The 22,055-nt window shown below is 45.4% G+C and overlaps 1 protein-coding gene across 3 annotated transcripts in view; it reads right to left on the bottom strand.

Moving 5' to 3' along the window:
* ZFYVE1 (zinc finger FYVE-type containing 1) overlaps nt 1-22,055 on the bottom strand; it is a 70,008-nt gene that overhangs the window by 38,425 nt on the left and 9,528 nt on the right. The window contains exons 1-2 of one of the 3 annotated variants that reach the window (XM_032245691.1): nt 19,224-19,230; nt 12,482-12,487 (exon numbers count right to left, since the gene is read on the bottom strand). The exons of the other annotated variants lie outside the window; for them this stretch is intronic. The gene's annotated coding sequence lies outside the window, so the exon portion shown is untranslated. Of the gene's footprint in view, nt 1-12,481; nt 12,488-19,223; nt 19,231-22,055 lie in introns of those variants that run through there. 3 annotated transcript variants of the gene reach the window in all.

The following is a 22,055-nucleotide window of genomic DNA, read 5'->3' as shown; positions in this document are numbered from 1 at the left end:
TAAAACTCTTAGAAGAAAATAAAGGAGTTAATCTTTGTAACTTTAGATCAGGCTATAGTTTCTTAGATATGACAACACAAGCATAAGTAACCGAAGAAAAATCAGGTAAGGCCAGGTGTGATGGTTCACACATTTAACACTGGAGGCTGAGGAGGGAGGATCCCTTCAGCCCAGAAGTTTGAGGCTGTAGTGAACTGTGATAGCACCACTGCACTTCAGCTTGGGCAAGAGAATGAGACCCTGACTCAAAAAAAGAAAGAAAAAAAAAAAAAAAAAAAACAGCCAGGCACAGTGGCTCACGCCTGAAATCTCAGCACTTTGGGAGGCCAAGGTGGGTGGATCACAAGGTCAGGAGTTCGAGACTGGCCTGGCCAACATGGTGAAACCCCGTCTCCACTAAAAATACAAAAATTAGCTGGGCATGGTGGCAGGTGCCTGTAATCCCAGCTACTTGGGAGGCTGAAGCAGGAGAATCCCTTGATCCTGGGAGGTGGAGGTTGCAGTGAGTGAGAGCGAGATACTGCACTCCAGCCTGGGCAACCAAGAAAGTCTCTATCTCAAAAAAAAAAAAAAAGAAGAAGAAGAAGAGGGGCGTGGGGCCAAATGTGGTGGTTGAGGCCTGTAATCCCAGCACTTTGGGAGGCTGAGGCAGGACTATCACTTGAGTCCAGGAGTCCAAGACCAGCCTGAACAACATGGTAAAACCCTGTCTCTACCAAAAATTTTAAAAATATTAAAAATTAAAAAATAACTAAATAGAAAAAAAATACATAAATTAGACTTGATCTAGCCAGGAGCAGTGGCTATAATCCCAGCACCTCGACAGACCAAGGCAGGAGAATTGCTTGAGCCTAGCTCAAGTCCAGTCTGGCAACATAGCAAGACCCTTTGTCTCTACAAAACAATAAAAAATTAGCTGGGTGTGGTGGTCCATGCCTGTGGGCTCAGCTACTCCAGAGGCTGAGGTAGGAAGATGGCTCAAGCCCAGGAATTGGAGGTTACAGTGAGCTATGAACCAGACTGGGTGACAAAGTGAGATCCTGACTCAAAAAAAGACAGTGAAAACACAACTCACAGAATAGAAGATAATATTTATAGGTCAAATATCTGATAAGGAGCCAGGCATGGTGGCAAGCATTTGTAATCTCAGACACTCAAGAAGGCTGAAGCAGGAGGATCGTTTGAGCCCAGGAGTTTGCAACCAGTCCGGGCAACAAAGTGTCATCTGTCTCATTAAAATAAACAAAGATTCTTCTGTGTAAGAGCTTTGGAAAAAATAAAAAATAAATAAAATAAACAAAGAGGCCGAGCATGATAGCTCATGTCTGTAATCTCAGCACTTTGGGAGGCCAAGGCAGGCAGATCACTTGAGGCCAGGAGTTTGAGACCAGTCTGGCCAACATGGTGAAACCCTATCTCTACTAAAAATACAAAAATTAGCCAAGTGTGGTGGCATGTACCTGTAATCCCAGCTACGCAGGAGGCTGAGGCAGGAGAATTGCTGGAACCCAGGAGGCAGAGACTACAGTGAGATTGTGCTACTGCACTCCAGCCTGGGTGACAGAGTAAGACCATCTCAAAAAAAAATGTAAACAAACAAATAAATCTGATAAGACTAGTATTCCAAACATACAAAGAAATCTTACAACAATGATGATAAGCAACCCAATTTAAAAAGAGCAAAAAATCTGAATAGTCATTTCTCCATAAAAGATATGCAAGCAATCAATAAGCATATGAAAAGATACTCCAAGTCCTGAGTCATTAGAGAAATGCAAATCCAAACTGCAGTGAGCTATCATTTCATATCCACCAGAATGACTAAGATCAAAGACAACAAGGGCTGGGTGAGGTGGTTCACGCCTATAATCCCAGTACTTTAAAAGGCTAAAAAGAGAGGATCACGCCGGGTGCGGTGGCTCAAGCCTGTAATCCCAGCACTTTGGGAGGCCGAGGCGGGTGGATCACGAGGTCAAGAGATCGAGACCATCCTGGTCAACATGGTGAAACCCCATCTCTACTAAAAATACAAAAAAATTAGCTGGGCATGGTGGTGCGTGCCTGTAATCCCAGCTACTCAGGAGGCTGAGGCAGGAGAATTGCCTGAACCCAGGAGGCGGAGGTTGCGGTGAGCCGAGATCGCGCCATTGCACTCCAGCCTGGGTAACAAGAGCGAAACTCCGTCTCAAAAAAAAAAAAAAAAAAAAAAAAAAAAAAAAAAAAAAGAGAAGATCACTTGAGGCCAAAGGTTTGAGACCAGCCTTAGGAACATGGTGAGACCCATCTCTACAAAAAAAAATAAATAAAAATTAGCTGAGCATGGTGATTTGCGTCTGTAGTCCTAGCTACTCAGAAGGCTGAGGCAAGAGGATCGCTTGAGCTCAGGAGTTCGAGGCTTCAGTGAACCATGACTGCACCACTGCACTCGAGGCTGAGTGACAGAGAAAAGCCCTGTCTCTTAAAACAAATAAATAAAAAAGCATTGGCAAGGATGTGCAGAAATCACAACATTCATGCACTTCTGGTGGGAATGTAAAATCACATAGCCAGTCTGGAAAACAGTTTGTCCACCCCTTGCTATATATCCAAGAGAACTGAAAACACACGTCCACACAAATCTTCTAAGTACATCAACGTTCACAGCAGCATTATCTATAACAGCCCAAAAAATGAAAACAGCCCAAATACCCATCAGCTGATAAACAGTGGTATATCCAGTCCAGGCACAGTGGCTCACACTGGCTCACGCCTGTAATCCCAGCATTTTGGGAGGCCAAGTTGGATGGATTGTCTGAGGTTGGGAGTTCAAGACCAGCCCTGCCAACCTAGTGAAATCTCATCTCTACTAAAAACACAAAAATTAGCCAGGTAAGATGGCTCATGCCTGTAATCCCTGCACTTTGGGAGGCCGAGGCGGATCACAAGGTCAGGAGTTTGAGACCAGCCTGGTCTGCTCACTTGCAGAGGTTGCAGTGAGCAGAGATCGTACCACTGCACTCCAGCCTGGGAGATACAGCAAGACTCCATCTAAAAAAAAAAAAAAAAAGAAAAGAAAAAAATAACACAAATTTCACTGTTATACCTAATAACATTTTCATAGAAATGTTGAGAAAACATTTTTGTGAAATGAACATAGCTAGCTATCAAATATTATTTGCTTGACACGGCTGGGAAAGAATGAAGTCTGATACATGCTACAACAAAGATGAACCTTGAAAACATGATAAATGAAAGGAGCCACACACAAAACACCACATATTCCATTTATATGAAACATCCAAGCAGGCAAATTCATAGACAGCAAGTAGATTAGTGGTTGCCAGAGGCTGGAGGGAGGAGGGAGAGGCTGCTACTAATGCTGGGTTTCTATTTGGAAAGATGAAAATATTCCAGAATTAGACAGTGGTAAGGATTGTACAATGTTATGAATCTACTCAAAATACTGAATTATATACTTTAAACTGGTGAATTGTATGGTATGTGAATCACATCTCAATAAAATTTGTGTTTTCATTTTTTTTTTTAAGACAAAGTTTTGCTGTTGCCTAGGGTGAAGTGCAGTGGTGTGATCTTGGCTCACTGCAACCTCCGACTCCTGGGTTTAAGTGATTTTCCTGCCTCAAAATCCTGAGTAGCTAGGATTACAGGTGTGCACCATCACACGTGGCTAATTTTTGTATATTTTAGTAGAGAATAGGTTTCACTCTGATCCACCCATCTTGGCCTCCCAAAGTGATTACAGGTGTGAGCCACAGCACCCAGCCAGGTTTTTTTTAAATTTTTTAATATATTGGTCAAACTTCATCTACCATAATTCTCCTCCTAACAATTTAAAGAACACTGCAGTCCTTATAAAAAGCCAGGCCGGAAGGAGGGAGGGAAGAAAGAAAAAAAAAAAAAAAGCCAGGCCATAAAGAAAGAGACCTGGGGCCAGTGAGGTCCCAGACTGGAGCTCCCGAAAGACGCTCAGAACTCCTGTTCTCAGAATACAGAACCCCAGGGTTAAAGCTCCTAATCCAAGCAGCTTATCTCTACTCCAGCAAAAGCAATGACGAAGCTTCACATCAAGTATCTTCCGGCCAACAGAGAATAAAACAGGTTGCAGATTTTTTTTTTTTTTTTTTTTTTGAGACAGGATCTCCCTCTGTCACCCAGGGGGACTGCAGGGGGTGGTGCAATCTAGGCTCGCTGCAATGTCTGCCTTCTGTGTTCAAGTGATTCTCCCACCTCAGCCTCCAGAGTAGCTGGTATTACAGGCACATGTCACCACACCCACCTCATTTTTTTGGACTTTTAGTAGAGGTGGAATTTCACCATGTTGGCCAGACTGGTCTCAAACTCCTGACCTCAGGTGATCCTCCCCTCAGCCTCTCAAAGTGCTGGGATTACAAGCGTGAACACCATGCTGACTGGGTGATTCTCAACAAATCTGCTGGTTTCTTTTGTTTTTTTGAGACGGAGTCTCACTCTGTCACCCAAGCTGGAGTGTAATGCCAAGATCTCAGCTCACTGCTTCCTTCGCCTCCCAGGTTCAAGCAATTCTCCGGTCTCAGCATCCTGAGCAGCTGGGACTAAAGGCGCATGGCACTACACCTGACTAATTTTTGTAATTTCAGTAGAGATGGAGTTTCACCATGTTGGTCAGGCTGGTCTCCTGACCTCAGATGATCCACCCGTCTCAGCCTCCCAAAGTGCTGGGATTACAGGCATAAAGCATAAGCCACCTTGCCAGAGTCTGCTGGTTTGATAATAAACAGAGAAATACACAGACCAACTGAGTGTGAAAATGATGAACCTTGGTTTCCCATAATCTCATCAAGATAGTACACCAAATCCTAGTGCCTTGAGGGGCCAAGACGGGAGGATCACTTGAGCCCTGGAATTCAAGACCACCTTAAGCAACATAGCAAGACCCTGTCTCTACAAAATCAAAAAAATTAGCCAGGCCTGGTGGTTTATACCTATAGTCCTAGCTACTGAAAAGGCTGGGGCACTTGAGCTCAGGAGGTGGAGGTTGTGGTGGGCCGAGATCAAGTCACTGCACTCTAGCCTGGGTGACAGAGAAAGACCCTAGCTCAAAAAAAAAAGAAAAAAGTAAACCACTCATTAATGACATCACTGTTGTTTCATTATTAAGAGCCTGAATGTTGCTGATAATACCAACAGTTCATTGAATGCTGGCTGCAGTGACAGTGCCCTTCATATCTTTACATGCAAAAGCACTCAGGACACACCCTGGCACGAAGGAGGAGCTCAGTATGCAGCAGCTGAGTGAATGAGTGAGTGAATAAATGCCAGGCACCTTGCTAAATACCCAGGTACCTTAAATACTTCCCACCACACATCTTCCACAGGACTAAACAAACAGCAGCATTTCATAAACTTGGTGATGGGCTAACTGATCTAGCAGATGACAGAGAGAAACAAGAAGATACACAGAACAGCCCATTTTGGACCTGTGTCACTCAGTCAGCCTGGTTCCAAGCTGCTAAGCTGGCCAGCAAAAGAAACAAAACTAATGCTCTGTCAAGCTCTACCAGCAAGGAGTCAGGTGAGGTCAGGGCGGCTGCTGGAAGAGCCATCTACCTGCTCAACCAGGCCAGGCGAGGAAGACCAGGCCTAGGGACTTTCTCCCCATGGAAATCTACTCTGTCATGAATCTTCACAAAACAGCAACTGCTTACCCAGAGTATTTAAGAGCAGGGACCTGAAAGAGGGAAAGGGGGTGCATTTAGGTACAGAATTAAATGTCTTGGGATTCATATTAAGTATCCACCAAATGATGTACATAATATATATAAATAACTCATATGGGATGGAAAGAAAACACTCCTTGCCTGCATTTGGCAATACCATTTAGCCATTTAGTGTCCAGGAGTATGGTAGGTACGTAAGTCCATGTGTTCAACCTATACATGAGTCCAATGCCAATGGTCCTCCTGGGGGGAGGAACTCAAAGCCCCAGGCTGTTTTTTCTACTGACAAGTAGTGAACAATCCCTTAACATGCACTGACTGCATTTTCTTCATGTGAAAGGAGGCTAGGCTGGGTGTGGTGGCTCACACGTGTAAACGCAGCACTGTGGGAGGCCAAGGCAAATGGATCGCTTGAGCCCAGGGGTTTGAGACCAGCCTTGGCAACACAGTAAAACCCATCTCTACTAAAAATACAAAAAATTGGCCAGGCGTGGTGGCACGTGCCTGTAGTCTCAACTACTCAGGAGGCTGAGGTGGGAGAATTGCTTCAGCCTGGGCAGAGGTGGCAGTGAGCCAAGATCTCGCCACTGCACTCCAGCCTGGGTGACAGTGAGACCCTGTCTCGAAAAAAAAAGGCACAGTGGCTGACACCTGTAATCCCAGCACTTTGGGAGGTCCCAGCACTTTGGGAGGCTGAGGTGGGTGGATCACGAGGTCAAGAGATGGAGACCATCCTGGCGAACATAGTGAAACCCTGTCTCTACTAAAAATACAAAAAATAGGTGGGTGTGGTGGCACATGCCTGTAATCCCAGATACTTAGGAGGCTGAGGCAGGAGAATCACTTGAACCCAGGAGGCGGAGGTTGCAGTGAGCCGAGATTGCGCCACTACACTCCAGCCTGGGTGACACAGCAAGACTCCATCTCAAAAAAAAAAAAAAAAAAATATTTACGAAACCTAGCAGCACCTCTCTCTCTCCCTCCAACTCACCCACAAAGCTTAACTTTGTATAGAGTTCCAAGAAGAGTCTGTAAAATGAAATATAACAGTACTCAATGATCCCCCACCAAGATTCCTTTTTTTTTTTTTTGAGATGGAGCCTCACTCTGTTGCCCAGGCTGGAGTGCAATGACACAATCTCGGCTCACTGTAACCTCCACGAAGGTTCAAGTGATTCTCCTGCTTCAGCCTCCTGAGTAGCTGGGATTACAGGCATGTGCCACCATGTCCAGCTAATTTTTGTATTTTTATTAGAGACAGGGTTTCACCATATTGTCCAGGTTGGTCTCCAACTCCCTGACAGGTGATCCACCTGCCTTGGCCTCCCAAAGCGCTGGGAATACAGGCATGAGCCAACTGCGCCTGGCCCCAATTTAGAATTCAGCATAGTTCATGGTAGTGAAAAGTCTCCAGCAGTCAACCTCTGACCCAAGCAGGCCAAGGGAAAGATGATGGTCTCCCTTGAGAGATTCCTTCCAAGCCCTCACAGAATAATTCTAGAATGAAAGATCATGCACCAGCTTTGTTCCAAAGAGGCCTGAAAAGAGAAACCAAGAGGTTGGGAAGGAACTAAAGAGCCTTGGAAGGAAGGAAGTTCAACACAGCACAGAGACTGTAGAAGTTAATCCCCAAAGAACCTGGAAAACACTCTTAAGGAAAGTAGTTCAGCATCAAGGTCTTTTCAGTACTGGCCTCTGGGAAAACAGGCTTTAATCTGTACCAATTACAATTAATACACTCCTCTAATTTTTTTTTCTTGAGACAGGTCCCACTCTGTTGCCCAGGTTGGAATACAGTGGCTCACTCCAGCCTCAACCTCCCAGGCTCAATCAATCCTCCTGCCTCAGCCTCCCAAGTAGCTAGGACTACAGGTGTGTACCACCGTAGCCAGCTAAACTTTTTTATTTTTTGTAGAGATAGGGTCTCCCTATATTTCCCAGGCTGCCCTTGAACTCCTGGCCACAAACTCCTGGCCTCAAGCAATCCTCCTTCCTTGGCCTCCCAAAGCACCTGATTATAGGTGTGAGCGACCGCACTCAGCCCCATGGCCTAATTTTCAAACAGGATTTTACCTAAACTGTGTCAAACAGATCAGTAACCAGTCTATTTTAAAGTCCAAATGATAAGGAAATTTCATTCCAATAGCAAGCCCCCATGGCCAGAATGTTCTATTAAACCTGTTTCCTCAACACAGCAAGTTTAGAAAATTTCTTCTCATTCTAACCTAAAGAGCATGTATACTTAGTGTTTATCCATTTCCATGTTGCTAGAGTTTCACATAAAACACAATCATTTCTCTCTAAATGAGTTGGATAAACTATAATTTTTAAATTAAAAAAAACACACAATCATTTCTCAATCAAATGTTTTCTGAAGACACTGAAGTCACGAGGTTGGTCTCACAAACACACTGAGCACACGTGGCAAGAGCAAAGATCACTTTCTTCCACTCCAGTGTCCCAAAGGGTTTCATTACTTGAGAGATCAGGAATTCCCCTCCATGTCTTGTAACTACCCATGGTGCTTCTGACACTTTGCTTCACAGAAACTGCCTGCAGCTCTTCTCCTGTCCCAGCAGGAATAAAAGTGTTTCTATGCAGAAATGATCCACAAAGAAATTATTTTTTTTAAAAAAAGGCATTTTTGCTGGCTGCAGTGGCTCACATCTGTAATCCCAGCACTTTGGGAAACCAAGATGGGCAGATCACCTGAGGTGGGGAGTTTGAGGCCAACCTGACCAACATAAACCCCATCTCTACTAATACAAAATTAGCTGGGTGTGGTGGCGCGTGCCTGTAATCCCAGCTACTTGAGAGGCTGAGGCAGGAGAAATTGAACCCAGGAGGCAGAGGTCGCCGTGAGCCAAGACTGCGCCACTGCACTCCAGCCTGGGCAACAAGAGCAAAACTCCATCTCAAAAATAAATAAATACAAACATTAACCGAGCATCATGGCCCGTGCCTGTAATCCCAGCTACTCAGGCGCCTGAGCCACCAAAATTAAGTAATTTTGCGGGGCCAGGGGAACAGTGAGCTGAGATTACACCCATGAACCCCAGCCGGGGAAAAAAAGAAACTTTGTCAAAAAAAAAAAAAAAAAAAAAAAAAAAAAGGAGTCATTTTTAGCTCCCTGATCAGTTTCTTTGACCACACCCAGCACACTCAGTCCAGCAATCCATTTATATCTGAATAAAAAGCTTTCCAAGGCAAAGCTGAATTCTGAGGACACACTGGAAATACCGAGTCATCACCTCATCCTCAAGGGAACTTTCTGAGGAGCTTCTGGATAGGAGATGCAGCCCCCTTTTTAAGTGGGATAGCATATCCCTATTTGGCCAGCTGTGAAAACAGATGTAATCTCTAGTAAAGGCTTGGCAGTAGGCAGAATGGTCTTTCATTCTGGAATGATTCTGAGGGCTAAGAAGGGACTTAGCCATAAAAGCTAAGCTAGACAAACCAGGCTAGAAAAGAGAACTAGGTTTAAATCACACCCAGGGCAACTTACTCAACCCTTCTCTTGCTCAAAGCCTCCATTCCCACCCACCACCTCCGTTAATGTTTTCCCACTCTCCCCAACTCTGAACACCTCAACCAGAATGTACTTCATGCTGGCAGAGATGTGGTCTGTGTTGCTCACCACTGTAACCCAGCACGGTGCCTGACACGAAATCGGACATCAACACATGACTGACCAATAAATGAACACAGTACAAAATGTCTACATGCCACATCCTCTGGGGGAGGGGATGATATAATATCACCATTAACGGTTCAACCAACCTGACTCTATCATCCACTGACTTTAGGACAACTTTGAAGAAGTTATTCAACCCCTCTGGGGCTCTGTTATTCACCTCTACAATGAAGACAACAACACCATCTACTTCATAGGATTGCTGCAAAAATTAAACAAGATGATGTACATCCAGCATTTAGCACAGCAGAAGCCCAGAGTAACTTGCAGTAAATGCTAGAGGCATGCTGACTGACATCATTGCTGGTTTGCCCCGAGGCACAGTCATCGCCATTAGCTCAGAATTTCATTATCCCAAGTAAAAACTGTCCTTAGGGAAGGTTTCCAATAAAGCCCTCATTAAGAGAATAAGGCTAGGCCAAGCATGGTGGCTCACACCTTTAATCTCAGCACTTCAGGAGGCTAAGATGGGAGTACTGCTTAAGTCCAGGAATTTGAGACCAGCCTGGGCAATACAGCAAGACCTCATCTCTACAAAAAAATCAGTTAGCTGGGCATGGTGGCACATGCCTGTAGTCCCAGCTACTCGGGAGGCTGATGTGGGAGGATTGCTTGAGTTACGATGGTGCCACTGTTCTCCAGCCTAGGCAACAGAGGAAAAACTTGTCTCAAAAAAAAAAGAGAGAAATAGACATAATTGAACAAGGAAGATCCTTATTCAATACTTACCACTCCCTCCCTCAAAAAGTTGTATCTTTTGAATTAAAAAAGAAACCTAGGTGGAACACCTGAGGTCAAGACTAGGCTGGCTAACACAGTGAAACCCTGTCTCTACTAAAATTACAAGTAATTAGCCAGGTATGGTAGCACACACCTGTGATCCCAGCTACTTGGGAGGCTGAGGAAGGAGTATCGCTTGAACCTGGGAGGCAGAGGTTGCAGTGAGCCAAGAGTGCGCCACTGCACTCCGGCCTAGGCAACAGAGCAAAGACTCTGTCTCAAAAAAAAAAAAAAAAAAGAAAAAGAAAAAGACAAAAAGAAATCGATATATGGCTGGGCAGGTGGCTCACACCTGTAATCCCAGCACTTTGAGAGGCCTAGGCAAATAGATCACTAGAGGCCCAGAGTTCGAGACCAGCCTGGGAAACACGACAAAACCCCATTTCTACTAAAAATACAAAAAAATTGCCAGGTATGGTGGCACATCCCTGTAGTCTCAGCTACTCAGGAGGCTGAGGTGGAAGGAGGGGTTGAGCTGGGGAGGCGGAGGTTCCAGGGAGCTGAGGTCACACCACTGCACTCCAGCCTGGGCAACGGAGTAAGAACCCCTCTCAAAAGGCTGTTTTATTTTACTTTATTTTTGAGACAGAGTCTTGCTCTGTCACCCAGGCTGGAGTGCAGTGGTGCAATCTCAGTTTACTGCAACTTCCACCTCCCGGTTCAAGCAATTCTAGTGCCTCAACCTTCTGTGTAGGTGTGATTACAGGCACCTGCCATCATGCCTGGCTAATTTTTTGTATTTTTAGTAGAGATGGGGTTTTACCATGTTGGCCAGGCTGGTCTCAAACACCTAACCTCTCAGGTCATCCACCTGCCTCAGCCTCCCAAACTACTGGGATTACAGGTGTGAGCCATTCTCATCTGGCCTAAAAGATTGTTTTTCAAAAAAAAGAAAGAAACCTACAATAAGATTGCATAATATATATATAGATGTAAAATGCATAAGAAAGCAATCTTCTTCAGCCAGGTGCAGTGGCTCACACCTGTAATCCCAGCGCTTTGGGAGGCTGAGGCGGGTAGATCACGAGGTCAGGAGTTCAAGACAAGCCTGGCCAGGATGATGAAACCCCATCTCTACTAAAACTACAAAAATTAGCCAGGTACTGTGGCAGGTGCCTGTAATCCCAGCTACCTGGGAGGCTGAAGCAGGAGAATTGCTTGAACCCGGGAGGCAGAGATTGATTGTAGTGAGCCAAGACCACACCACTGCACTCCAGCCTGGACAACAGAGTGAGACTCTGTCTCAACAACAAAAAAGAAAGCCATCTTCTTCAAAAGAATGATATGGCCTAGTGTGGTGGTTCACGCCTGTAATCCTACCACTCTGGGAGGCTGAGGAAGAAGGATCATGTGAGGCCAGGACTTTGAGACCAGCCTGGGCAACATAGCAAGACCCAATCGCTATTAAAAATTTAAAAATTGCTGGGTGCTGTGGCTCATGCCTGAATCTCACTGCTTTAATTTCTTAATTCATGAAACGGGTGGAGGGTTGGGAAGAAGCAAAGGGAAAGGTAGGGAGAGGAAGAAAGGAAAAGGGGAAGAGGGAGGTAGGTTGCCTGTCAAATAACACAGATATAGGTAACAGAGTTAACTGAGACAGAGGGGAAAAAATTATATTACATCCAATGACCTACCGATTACAAACTAAACCCATGAGTCACCAGGTCAGAATGGGAATGCGAAAAGAACTGTGGGGCTGGGTGCAGTGGTTCATGCCTGTAATCCCAGCACTCTGGGAGGCTGAGGCGGGTGGATCATCTGAGGTCAGAAGTTTGAGACCAGACTGACCAATATGGCAAAACCCCATCTTTACTAAAAGTAAAAAAATCAGCCGAGTGTGGTGGCATGCACCTGCAGTCATGCAGCTACTCAGGAGGCTGAGACAGGAGAACTGCTTGAACCCGAAGAGGTGGAGGCTGCAGTGAGCCGAGATCGCACAATTGCACTCCAGCCTGGGCGAAAGAGGAAGACTCTGTATCAACAACAACAAAAAAGAACTGTGGAATCCTCAAAAAGACACTACTCAGAGACAAACAGAAAAGACAGCTGAGTTTTCCTGGGAATGACGGCCTCTGTCATCCCTCCCCAGTCTCATTTAACCTGAGTTTTTTTACTTTAAATCATTTTTTCAGAGATATTACCAAAACTTACAAGGCACACAACTGACAATTCAATAAATATATACGATTGCTGTAGAATGATACAAATAAACTGTATTAAGCGCATTGAAAGAAAAGGTTATGAGAAATGACAGTTTAGCTACGTAGATAACATACTCATGACACATAGGGGATTGGGCTGGAAAGTAAAGGAATTTCTAAAATACTCTTTGAAAGCTGGATTGCTCAGGATCATGCTGCCCCTTAACTTGAACCTGAGGGTCTGTGACTTCATGCCATAACCAGGCTCTGGCAGTTCAAGTATTCGAACATCTAGAGTCAAACTTCCCGGGAAAGACAGCAATAATCTAGTCTTAAGTAGAAGGAAATCAGGAAAGGACAAAAAATTTTAGAAGCAACCAGGAAGTCCAATTATCCTCCAGTGAAGTCAAGCCAGAGGTCAGCTACTTAGGTATGGCTGAAAACATCTCTGCCCCAAGAACTCAAGCTACGATCAGGCTGATCATATAAACCAGTCAACAGAGCCTCTTCAATGCTGGCCAAAAGCCATTGAAAAGCGGGGCAAAGTGGGCCAGGTGCGGTGGCTCACACCTGTAATCCTAGCACTTTGGAAGGCCAAGGTGGGCAGATCACCTGAGGTCAGGAGTTTAAGACCAGCCTGGCCAAGATGGCAAAACCTCATCTCTACTAAAAATGCAAAAATCAGCCAAGTGTGGTGGCAGTTGCCTGTAATCCCAGCTACTCGGGAGGCTGAGGCAGGGGAATCACTTGAACCCGGGAGGCAGAGGTTGCAGTGAGCTAAGATCACGCCATTGCCACTCCAGCTCGGGCAACAAGAGTGAAACTCCATCTCAAAAGAAAATGAAAAAAGAAAAGAGTGACAAACATGCTCCAAGGAAGCATCCACCCTTCCCCAGCTCCAAAAGCTTCTGTGTCTCTTTCCATAGGTCTTTCTAATTCTTCTTGCCTGCAACTTCTATATCCTTTCTTCCCTTCTTCATGGTCTCCCACATCTTTCTTCTGATTTCCCATCAGGTAATACATTCAGCAGTTCTAACCTCAGATAGAAATGATCTCATGGGAGCTCCTCCCAAAGCAGGCAAGGCTCCCCAGAAAAGTCTGGCCAGCCATCGGAAGTGCATCTGCAGTATATAATCTCCCAGATAAACTCAAGGGTGGTTCAGCCAGTAGATGTAACCAAAGAAAAACACTGAAGGCCAAATTAATAAGAAATACATCTGCCGGGCGCAGTGGCGTGTGCCTATAGTCCCAGCTACTCCGGAGGCTGAGGTGGGAGGATCGCTTGAGCCCAGGAGTTCTGGGCTGTAGTGCACTATGCCAATCAGGTGTCTGCACTAAGTTCGGCATCAACATGGTGATCTCCCGGGAGCAGGGGACTACCAGGTTGCCTAAGGAGGGGTGAACCGACCCAGGTCAGAAATGGAGGTCAAAACTCCCGTGCTGATCAGTAGTGGGGTCGCGCCTGTGAATAGCCACTGCACTCCAGCCTGGGCAACATAGCGAGACTCCATCTCTTTAAAAAAAAAAAAAAAAGAAAGAAAAAGAAAAAGAAATGTCTATTACATTAATCCTGGCTCAAAAAGCCAAATGCCTGCTCAATTACAGAAAAATCAATCACTTCAAGAAATTGACAGGCCAGAAAAAAACAGAATCATGAAACTGGGGGTAACTTAAAGTAGTTAAAGACAGGCTCTCTAAAAAGCTGACTCACAGTGGTTTCAATGGCTTACATGGGTCAGATTTTAAACATCCTTGTACTAAAACAAAACAGCCTCCCAAGTTAAATACCAGGAGTCTGTTGAAACTGAATGATCCCAAGGCCGAGAAAGCTCACAAGATGCTAAGCAGAAACTGAAGGTAAATAGGGTTTCTTTCATCTTTCTTTCAGTCTGAGTCATCCTAAACCCTGTGTTTCCCAGTAAATGCCATATAATGCCTTTACCTTTACCACTATCAACAAAAAGGGCTTTTACTTGGGTTTCTTCGAGAGAACGGCATCAGTGGAGGAGGAGAGCCTGCTACTAACCCAACTATTGCTTGTTAATTTGACAGCTCTTAAGAAGATCTATGTTCTTTTGTTGCATTTATATGACACCAGAGAAATCAATAATAGATATATTCATGTTCTGACCAGAACATGCCAAAGGGCTAACCAGCCAGCCACTGCACCAAAATTAGTCCTTAAATTAGAAGAGTCTGGCCATTAGAGCAGAAAAATGGGAAAGTTCAACAATTTGGAAGATGATGATCCCTAAGGCTAATGATCTACTGACCAGAATGAAGTCCTGAAGAATTTCCTTCTGTTACCTACCAGCCAATCTCAAACAGAGGAGCAGGAAAGAACAAGCCCCAGGAAGCTACACCCTAGACCAGGAAGCCAAGAACAGGGCCAAGGAAGTGGACGGCAGACAAGCATAAGATTGAAGTGGTGGCACAGAAATGTGGCAGACCAGCACGGCCAATTTGTGGTAAAGAACTCCCATACATGGCTGGACGAGGTGGCTCACGCAGTTAATCCCAGCACTTAGGTAGACCGAGGCAGGCAGATCACTTGAGGTCAGGAGTTTGAGAACAGACTGGCCCACATGGTGAAACCCCGTCTCTACTAAAAATACAAAAATTAGCTGGGCATGGTTGGGGGGTGCCTATAGTCCCAGCTACTCAGGAGGCTGAGGCAGGGGAATCGCATGAACCCAGGCTATGGAGGTTGCAGCGAGCAGAGATGGCACCACTGCACTCCAGCCTCGGCAACAGAGCAAGACTCCATCTCAAAAAAATAAAAACAAAAAACAATCTCATATAGTAAGAAGGCATCCTCTGCTATCTTCTTTTTTTTTTTTTTTTTTTTTTTTTGAGATGAAGTCTACCTCTGATTATCAGGCTGCAGTGCAGCGGCGCGATCTCGGCTCACTCCAACCTCCGCCTCCCGGGTTCATGCAATTCTCCCGCCACACCCACCTGAGTAGCTGGGGCTACCAGCACCCACCACCAAGCCCAGCTAATTTTTGTATTTGCAGTATAAACGGGGTTTCACCATGTTGGCCAGGCTGATCTCAAACTCCTGACCTCAAATGATCCACCCGCCTTGGCCTCCCAGAGTGTTGGAATTACAGGCGTGAGCCACCATGCCCAGCCTGCTATTTTCCATTCCTGAATCCCACTAAAATAATGTCTCTTTTAGCCAAGTCCCAGTATTCTGAGCCGCACTATTCTGGGACTGTAAACAAGTGAAGCCGCCAAGCTACAAGATAGGTCTTAAAGAAGCAGTCTTGGCCAGGCGCAGTGGCTCATGCCTGTAATCCCAGAACTTTGGGGGACCGAGGCGGGATCACCTGAGGTCAGGAGTTTGACACCAGTCTGGCCAACATGGTAAAACCAGGTCTCTACTAAAAATACCAAAAATTAGCCAGGTATAGTGGTGGTCACCTGTAATCCCAGCTACTCAGGAGGCTGAGACAGGAGAATTGCTGGAACCCGGGAGGCAGAGGTTGCAGTGAGCCGAGATCAAGGCTGTAGAAAGGCTGAGGGGTATGGATCACCTGAGGCCAGGAGTTTGAGATCAGCCTGCCCAACATGGCAAAACCCTGTCTCTACTAAAAATACAAAAATTAGCCAGGTGTGGTTGGGGTAGGGAGGGGAACGCCTATAATCCCAGCTACTCAGGAAGCTGAGACAGGAGAATCACTTGAACCCAGGAGGTGGAGGTTGCAGTGAGCCGAGATCACACTAATGCACTCCAGCCTGGGTAACAAGAGCAAAATTCCGCCTCAGAAAAAAAAAAAAGCAGCAGCAGCAGTCTCGCCGGGTATGTGGCTCATGCCTGCAATCCCACCACTTTGGAACAAAGGGGGTAGATCACCTGAGGTCAGGAGTTTGAGACCAGCCTGCCCAACCTGGTGAAACCTGTCTCTACTAAAAATACAAAAATTAGCCAGGTGTGATGGGGTGCACACCTGTAATCCCAGCTACTCCGGAGGCTGAGGCAGGAAAATCACTTGAAACCAGGAGACAGAGGTTGCAGTGAGCCAAGATCATGCCATCGCACTCCAGCCTGGGCGACAAAAGCGAAACTCGATTTCAAAACAAAAAATAAGGAGGCGGTCTCAGTGAGAGGATGTCCACCAATGACTTCACTGAAGGGAAGGACAAAGAGTCTCATCTTGGGCTCCCATTTCAGAAAGGGCCCAAGTGAGGGGGGATCGGCCCCATATGAACACTCCCTTAGCCTCTTACTGACAACTCGTGGGTCACTGAGCTGCTTTACCAGCCTACACTTTCACCATGAGAGGCCTTAGTTTCAGGAGTCTTTGGGCATAAAAAGGCCCTTGGCTCTCTGAAGGTTCCACTCAGAAACAATCAGCATGAAGGTGGAATGGGTGGAAGTTCTTGTCAGTTTGCTGCTCTGCTGCTCTCTTGGAAGGAGGACACTCAGGGAAGTTTGTAGAAAACAGACAGGGGAGGTCAGGTGCAGTGGCTCATGCCTGTAATCCCAGCACTGTGGGAGGCCAAAGTGTGCAGTTCACCTGAGGTCAGGAGTTCGAGACCAGCCTGATCAACATGGAGAAACGCCATCTCTACTAAAAATACAAAAATTAGCCAGGCGTGGAGGCACATGCCTGTAATCCCTGCTACTCGGGAGGCTGAGACAGGAAAATTGCTTGAACCCGGGAGGCAGAGGTTGCAGTGAGCCAAGATTGTGCCACTGCACTCCAGCCTGGGCACCAAGAGTGAAACTCCATCTCAAAAAAAAAAAAAAAAAAAAAAGAAGAGACAGAGAAGAAAGGGATGGTTGCATGGCATATTCTTAAAAACACAAGAACAAAGAAAAACAAATGCCTTTTACTGTTTCGCCTTTCTTCTCCTGACAGGTAAACATTCTGATAAAACAAGATGTCTGACTCCCTCACAAAACCCAAGAGATGGGAAAATTCTATCCTCTTCCTCCACTAACAACTCTAACCACTAGAAACCTTATTCTTCTGACCTTTAAGTTATTTGCTAAGGTGTTGCCTCTGGCTTCAAGAGATTATAGAGGACTCGTCAGTATGGATCACTTATTTATTACAAGGTCTAAATAATGGATCTGTGAGGCCTTTGGTTTTCCTAGTACAGTTCCACTGAGGCCTAGAAAAATCAATGAATACAGCCGGACGCAGTGGCTCACACCTGTAATCCCAGCATTTTGGGAGGCCAAGGCTGGTATATCACCTGAGGTCAGGAGTTCGAGATCAGCCTGGCCAAAATGGTGAAAGCCCATCTCTACTAAAAATTAGCTGTGAGTGGTGGTGGGCACCCATAATCCTAGCTACTCAGGAGGCTGAGTAAGGAGAATCATTTGAACCTGGGAGGCAGAGGTTGCAGTGGGCCAAGATCACACCACTGCACTCCAGCCTGAGTACCAAGAGTAAAACTCCATCCCCAAAAAAGAAACAAAAAAAGAAAAAATCAATGAATACAACCCAGAAAGTCTTACCATTTCACTAGAAAGGTTACGAAATATGCCAAAAGAGAATGCTGAAGTTCACCACCTAGATCACTTGAGAAGCAAACAGAACTAAAAAAGGAAGGAAAAAGGCCAGGCACAGTAATCCCAGCAGTTTGGGAGGCCACAGGAGGATCATTTGAGCCCAGGAGGTGGAACCAGCCTGGGCAAGATAGTAAGACCCTGTCTCAAAGGGAAAAAAAATAAGATGAGGAAAAACTGGTGTTTGGTTCAATTTTTTATCCCTGATATATTTTCCACTTCACTAGTGTCCAGATGTTGTTAGACTAAACCATCATCTGTCAGATCACTTTCTCAATCTCAGCACTACTGACATTTTATACCACCAGATAATTCCTTCTGTGGGGGCTGCCCCACGCCCTGCCTGTGGTTGTTAGTAGCACCCTGGCCTATACACTATCCAGTAGCATATTCCCCCAAAGCTCAGTTGTGACAACCAAAGGTGTCTCCAATCATGGCCAAATGTCCCTTGGTGGGGCAAAATCACTCCTAGCTGACAACCACTGTGTTAGATAATACAAATGAGACTAATTTAGCTCTCTGATTTGCATCAATCAGGTTTTTAAAAACTTAGTTTTATCAGGCCGGGTGAGGTGGCTCACGTCTGTAATCCCAGCACTTTGGGAGGCCAAGGCGGGAGGATCACCTGAGGCTGGGAGTTCCAGACAGCCTGACCAACATGGAGAAACCCTGTCTCTACTAAAAATACAAAATTAGCTGAGCGTGGTGGTGCATGCCTGTAATCACAGCTACTCAAGACACTGAGGTAGGAGAATAGATTGAACCAAGGAGGCAGAGGTTTCAGTGAGCCAAGATCACGCCACTGAATTCCAACCCGGACAACAAGAGTGAAACTCCATCTCAAAAAAAAAAAAAAGACTTAGTTTTATCAATTTCAGGCAATAAACTCTGGTGTCTTAAGTAAGTAAGTGTTATTTGTACAAACCAAATGCCTATAAGCCACCACTGAGTTCCCTTACTCCCTCACTCCTCCATCCAATATATTAGCACTCCTGATTATTTTACCTACAAACTTTGTCCCAAATTCATCAATGTCTCTCCATTCCCCATCTCAGTAACACCAAATCTACACATCTTTCCTCACCCTCTGCAGCAGCCTCCTAAATGGTCTCCCTGCCTTCCTTCCTGTGCCTCTGCAGTCACCACAATCTAGTCTACACATCAGTCTCTATCAGGTCACTATAGCTTCTATCAGGTCCTGTGACTTCTTAGCGTGCACAGTCTGGTGTCTCCCATGACCCTTAAAATAAAATCTGCTTGCCTCTATGCCCTGCAAGGCCTCCCACGCTCTGACCCCTTCTTCCCTCTGCACCTCTTTCCTTACCATTCTCTGCCAGCTGACTCCAGCCACACTGGCATTCTTTCTAGCCTCAAACATGCCATCCTACCTTCATTTTCTTCCCATTCCCTCTAGCTTGAGGTCTACGTACCACGTTATTATTACCCATCAGGTCTCTGCTTAAAAGTCACCTCTGGCTGGGCTCAGTGGCTCACACCTGTAATCCCAGCACTTTAGGAGCCCGAGGTGGGCGGACGATGAGGTCCGGAGTTTGAAATCAGCCTGACCAACATGGCAAAACCCCATCACTACTAAAAATACCAAAAAATTAGCCAGGTGCAGTGGCGGGTGCCTATAATCTCAACTACTCAGGGAGCTGAGGCAGGAGAATCATTTGAGCCTGGGAGGCAGATGCTACAGTGAGCCAAGATCGCGCCACTGTACTCCAGCCTAGGCGACAGAGCAAGACTGCATCTCAAAAAAAAAAAAAAAAAAAATTTGGTCTTGAACTTAGTGATTAAAAAACAAAACAAAACAAAACAAAAGTGCCTGGCACATAATATATGCGCAAAAATTGTGATGAATTAATGGATGTCTTTGTGTCTTTGGTTAGCAGGCCAAGTGTGTCCATTTAGAAGCCACGAGTTACTTTCTATTTATGAGACTAACAGTCAGTCTCTCCTCAAATTTACCACTATAGTACACACTTAAAGGACAAGGTAATGATAAAATGTTCACCCTTAAAGGAAGCTTTTTGTCCTTTTACATTTTCTAAAAGAAACTGAATAATATGCAAATTACACACAAGAATCTTAGGGAACTCTAAGCCACAGAATTTGAGACCAAAACAAAACAAAAAAAGGCCGAGCTCAGGGCTCACACCTGTATTCCCAGCACTTTGGGAGGCAGAGACAGGTGGATCACAAGGTCAGGAGTTCGAGATCAACCTGACCAACTTGGTGAAATCCTGTCTCTTAAAAAAAAAGCATTTGAGGAGATCACACCCAGTGGTTACAGCCTACAAGGTGCTAAAATAACCGCTATATATGGGCTGGGCACAGTGGTGCACACCTGTAGTCCCAGCTACTTGGACAGCTAAAACAGAATAACTGCTTAAGCCCAGGAATTCAAGTCCAGCCTGGGCAACACAGCAAGACCCCATCTAAAAAAAAAAAAAATCCCTATGTGCTAAACTGAAAATGCTTAAAACCCACAAATGCCTAGAAACATGAAAAGAAAAACAAAATCAGAACCTGATAGTCTCTTGACTGCTATGAGGAAGTTCATCAACAACATTTTGTTTTGTTTTGTTTTGTTTTCAAGGTGGGGTTTCACCATGATGGCCACGCTGGTCTTGAACTCCTGACCTCAGGTGATCCACCCACCTTGGCCTCCCAAAGTGCTAGGATTACAGGCGTGAGCCACAGCGCCCGGCCAACAACATTTTGATAATGATAAATAATATATATTTATACAGAGCTATGGTTCATCAGATCCTCACAGCAGCCATAAAAAATTGGTGAGCTGGTGCTTCAGGTCACCATGAAGTTTAATTAGAAAGTTTAAATGAAGGCCGGGCACAGTGGCTCACACCTGTAATCCCAACACTTTGGGAAGCCAAGGCGGGCACATCACCTGAGGTAAGGAGCTTGAGACCTGGAAGGCAGAGGTTGCAGAGTGCCAGGACGGCACCACTGTGCTCTAGCCTGCATGACAGAACAAGACTTTGTGTTGTTCTGAGTCTTGTTCAAAAAAAAAGAAAGAAAAGAGCGTTGGGGCATGAACCAGAGGGAAATTCTTTTCATTTTATGCCCTTTCATACTAGTTTAGTTTTTTACTAGCCATGTATGTAATAACCTTTTTTTCTTGTTGTTATTGTTTTGTTGTTTTTTTTTTTGAGACAGAGTTTCACTCTTGTTCTCCACACTGGTACAATGGTGACAATCTTGGCTCACTACAACCTCTGGCTCCCAGGTTCAAGTGATTCTCCTGCCTCAGCCTCCTGAGTAGCTGGGATTGCAGGTGCGCACCACCAAGCCTGGCTAATTTTTTTTTTTTTTTCTTTGAGAGAGGATCTCACTCTGCTGCCAAAGCTGGAGTGCAGTGGCACGATCTCGGCTCACCGCAACCTCTGCCTCCCAGTTTCAAGCAATTCTCCTGCCTCAGCCTCCCAAGTAGCTGGGATTACAGGCACTCGCCACCACACCTGGCTAACTTTTGTATTTTTAGTAGAGACTGGGTTTCACCATGTTGGTCAGGCTGGTCTTAAACTCCTGACCTTGGATCTGACCATCTCAGCCTCCGGAAGTGCTAGGATTACAGGTATGGGCCACTGCGCCTGGCCTTGATACTCATTTTTTAAAAGCTGAAGTTCGCTGGGCATGGTGGCTTATGCCTGTAATCCCAGCACTTTGGGAGGCTGAGGCGGGAGGTCATGAGGTCAGAGTTTGAGACCAGCCTCGCCAACATAGAGAAACCCCATCTCTACTAAAACAAACACAAAAATTAGCTGGGCATGGTGGTGCGCATCTGTAGTTCCAGGTACTTGGGAGGCTGAGGCAGGAGAATTGCTTGACCCTGGGATATAGAGGTTGCAGTGAGGCAACCCAGTATTTATGCACTGACAATATGTTTACCATTATACATGGCATAGGCCATTTAATACAATCCTGCTCTCCAGAAGTTCACAATCTAGCTTAATTTATAAACTAGATTTATATAAATCATCTAATTGTATTGAACATTCAGTATCAGATAACTGAACTAGACATTTTAAGTATTTCTCCATTTATGACTCTATGAGAACAAATCACCTAAAATGAATGAATTCTATGTCTAATCCATCAGTTCCAACCAATGATGCTTGCAATTAATAAACTGTTATTAGCCGGGCGCGGTGGCTCAAGCCTGTAATCCCAGCACTTTGGGAGGCCGAGGCGGG

The sequence above is a fragment of the Sapajus apella genome, unplaced genomic scaffold (assembly GCF_009761245.1).
Source record: "Sapajus apella isolate SASKATOON/1434 unplaced genomic scaffold, GSC_monkey_1.0 scaffold59, whole genome shotgun sequence".
NCBI lineage: Eukaryota > Metazoa > Chordata > Mammalia > Primates > Cebidae > Sapajus > Sapajus apella.
The sequence above is the reverse complement of the archived record's forward strand: the minus strand, read 5'-3'. Positions and strand labels throughout refer to the sequence as shown.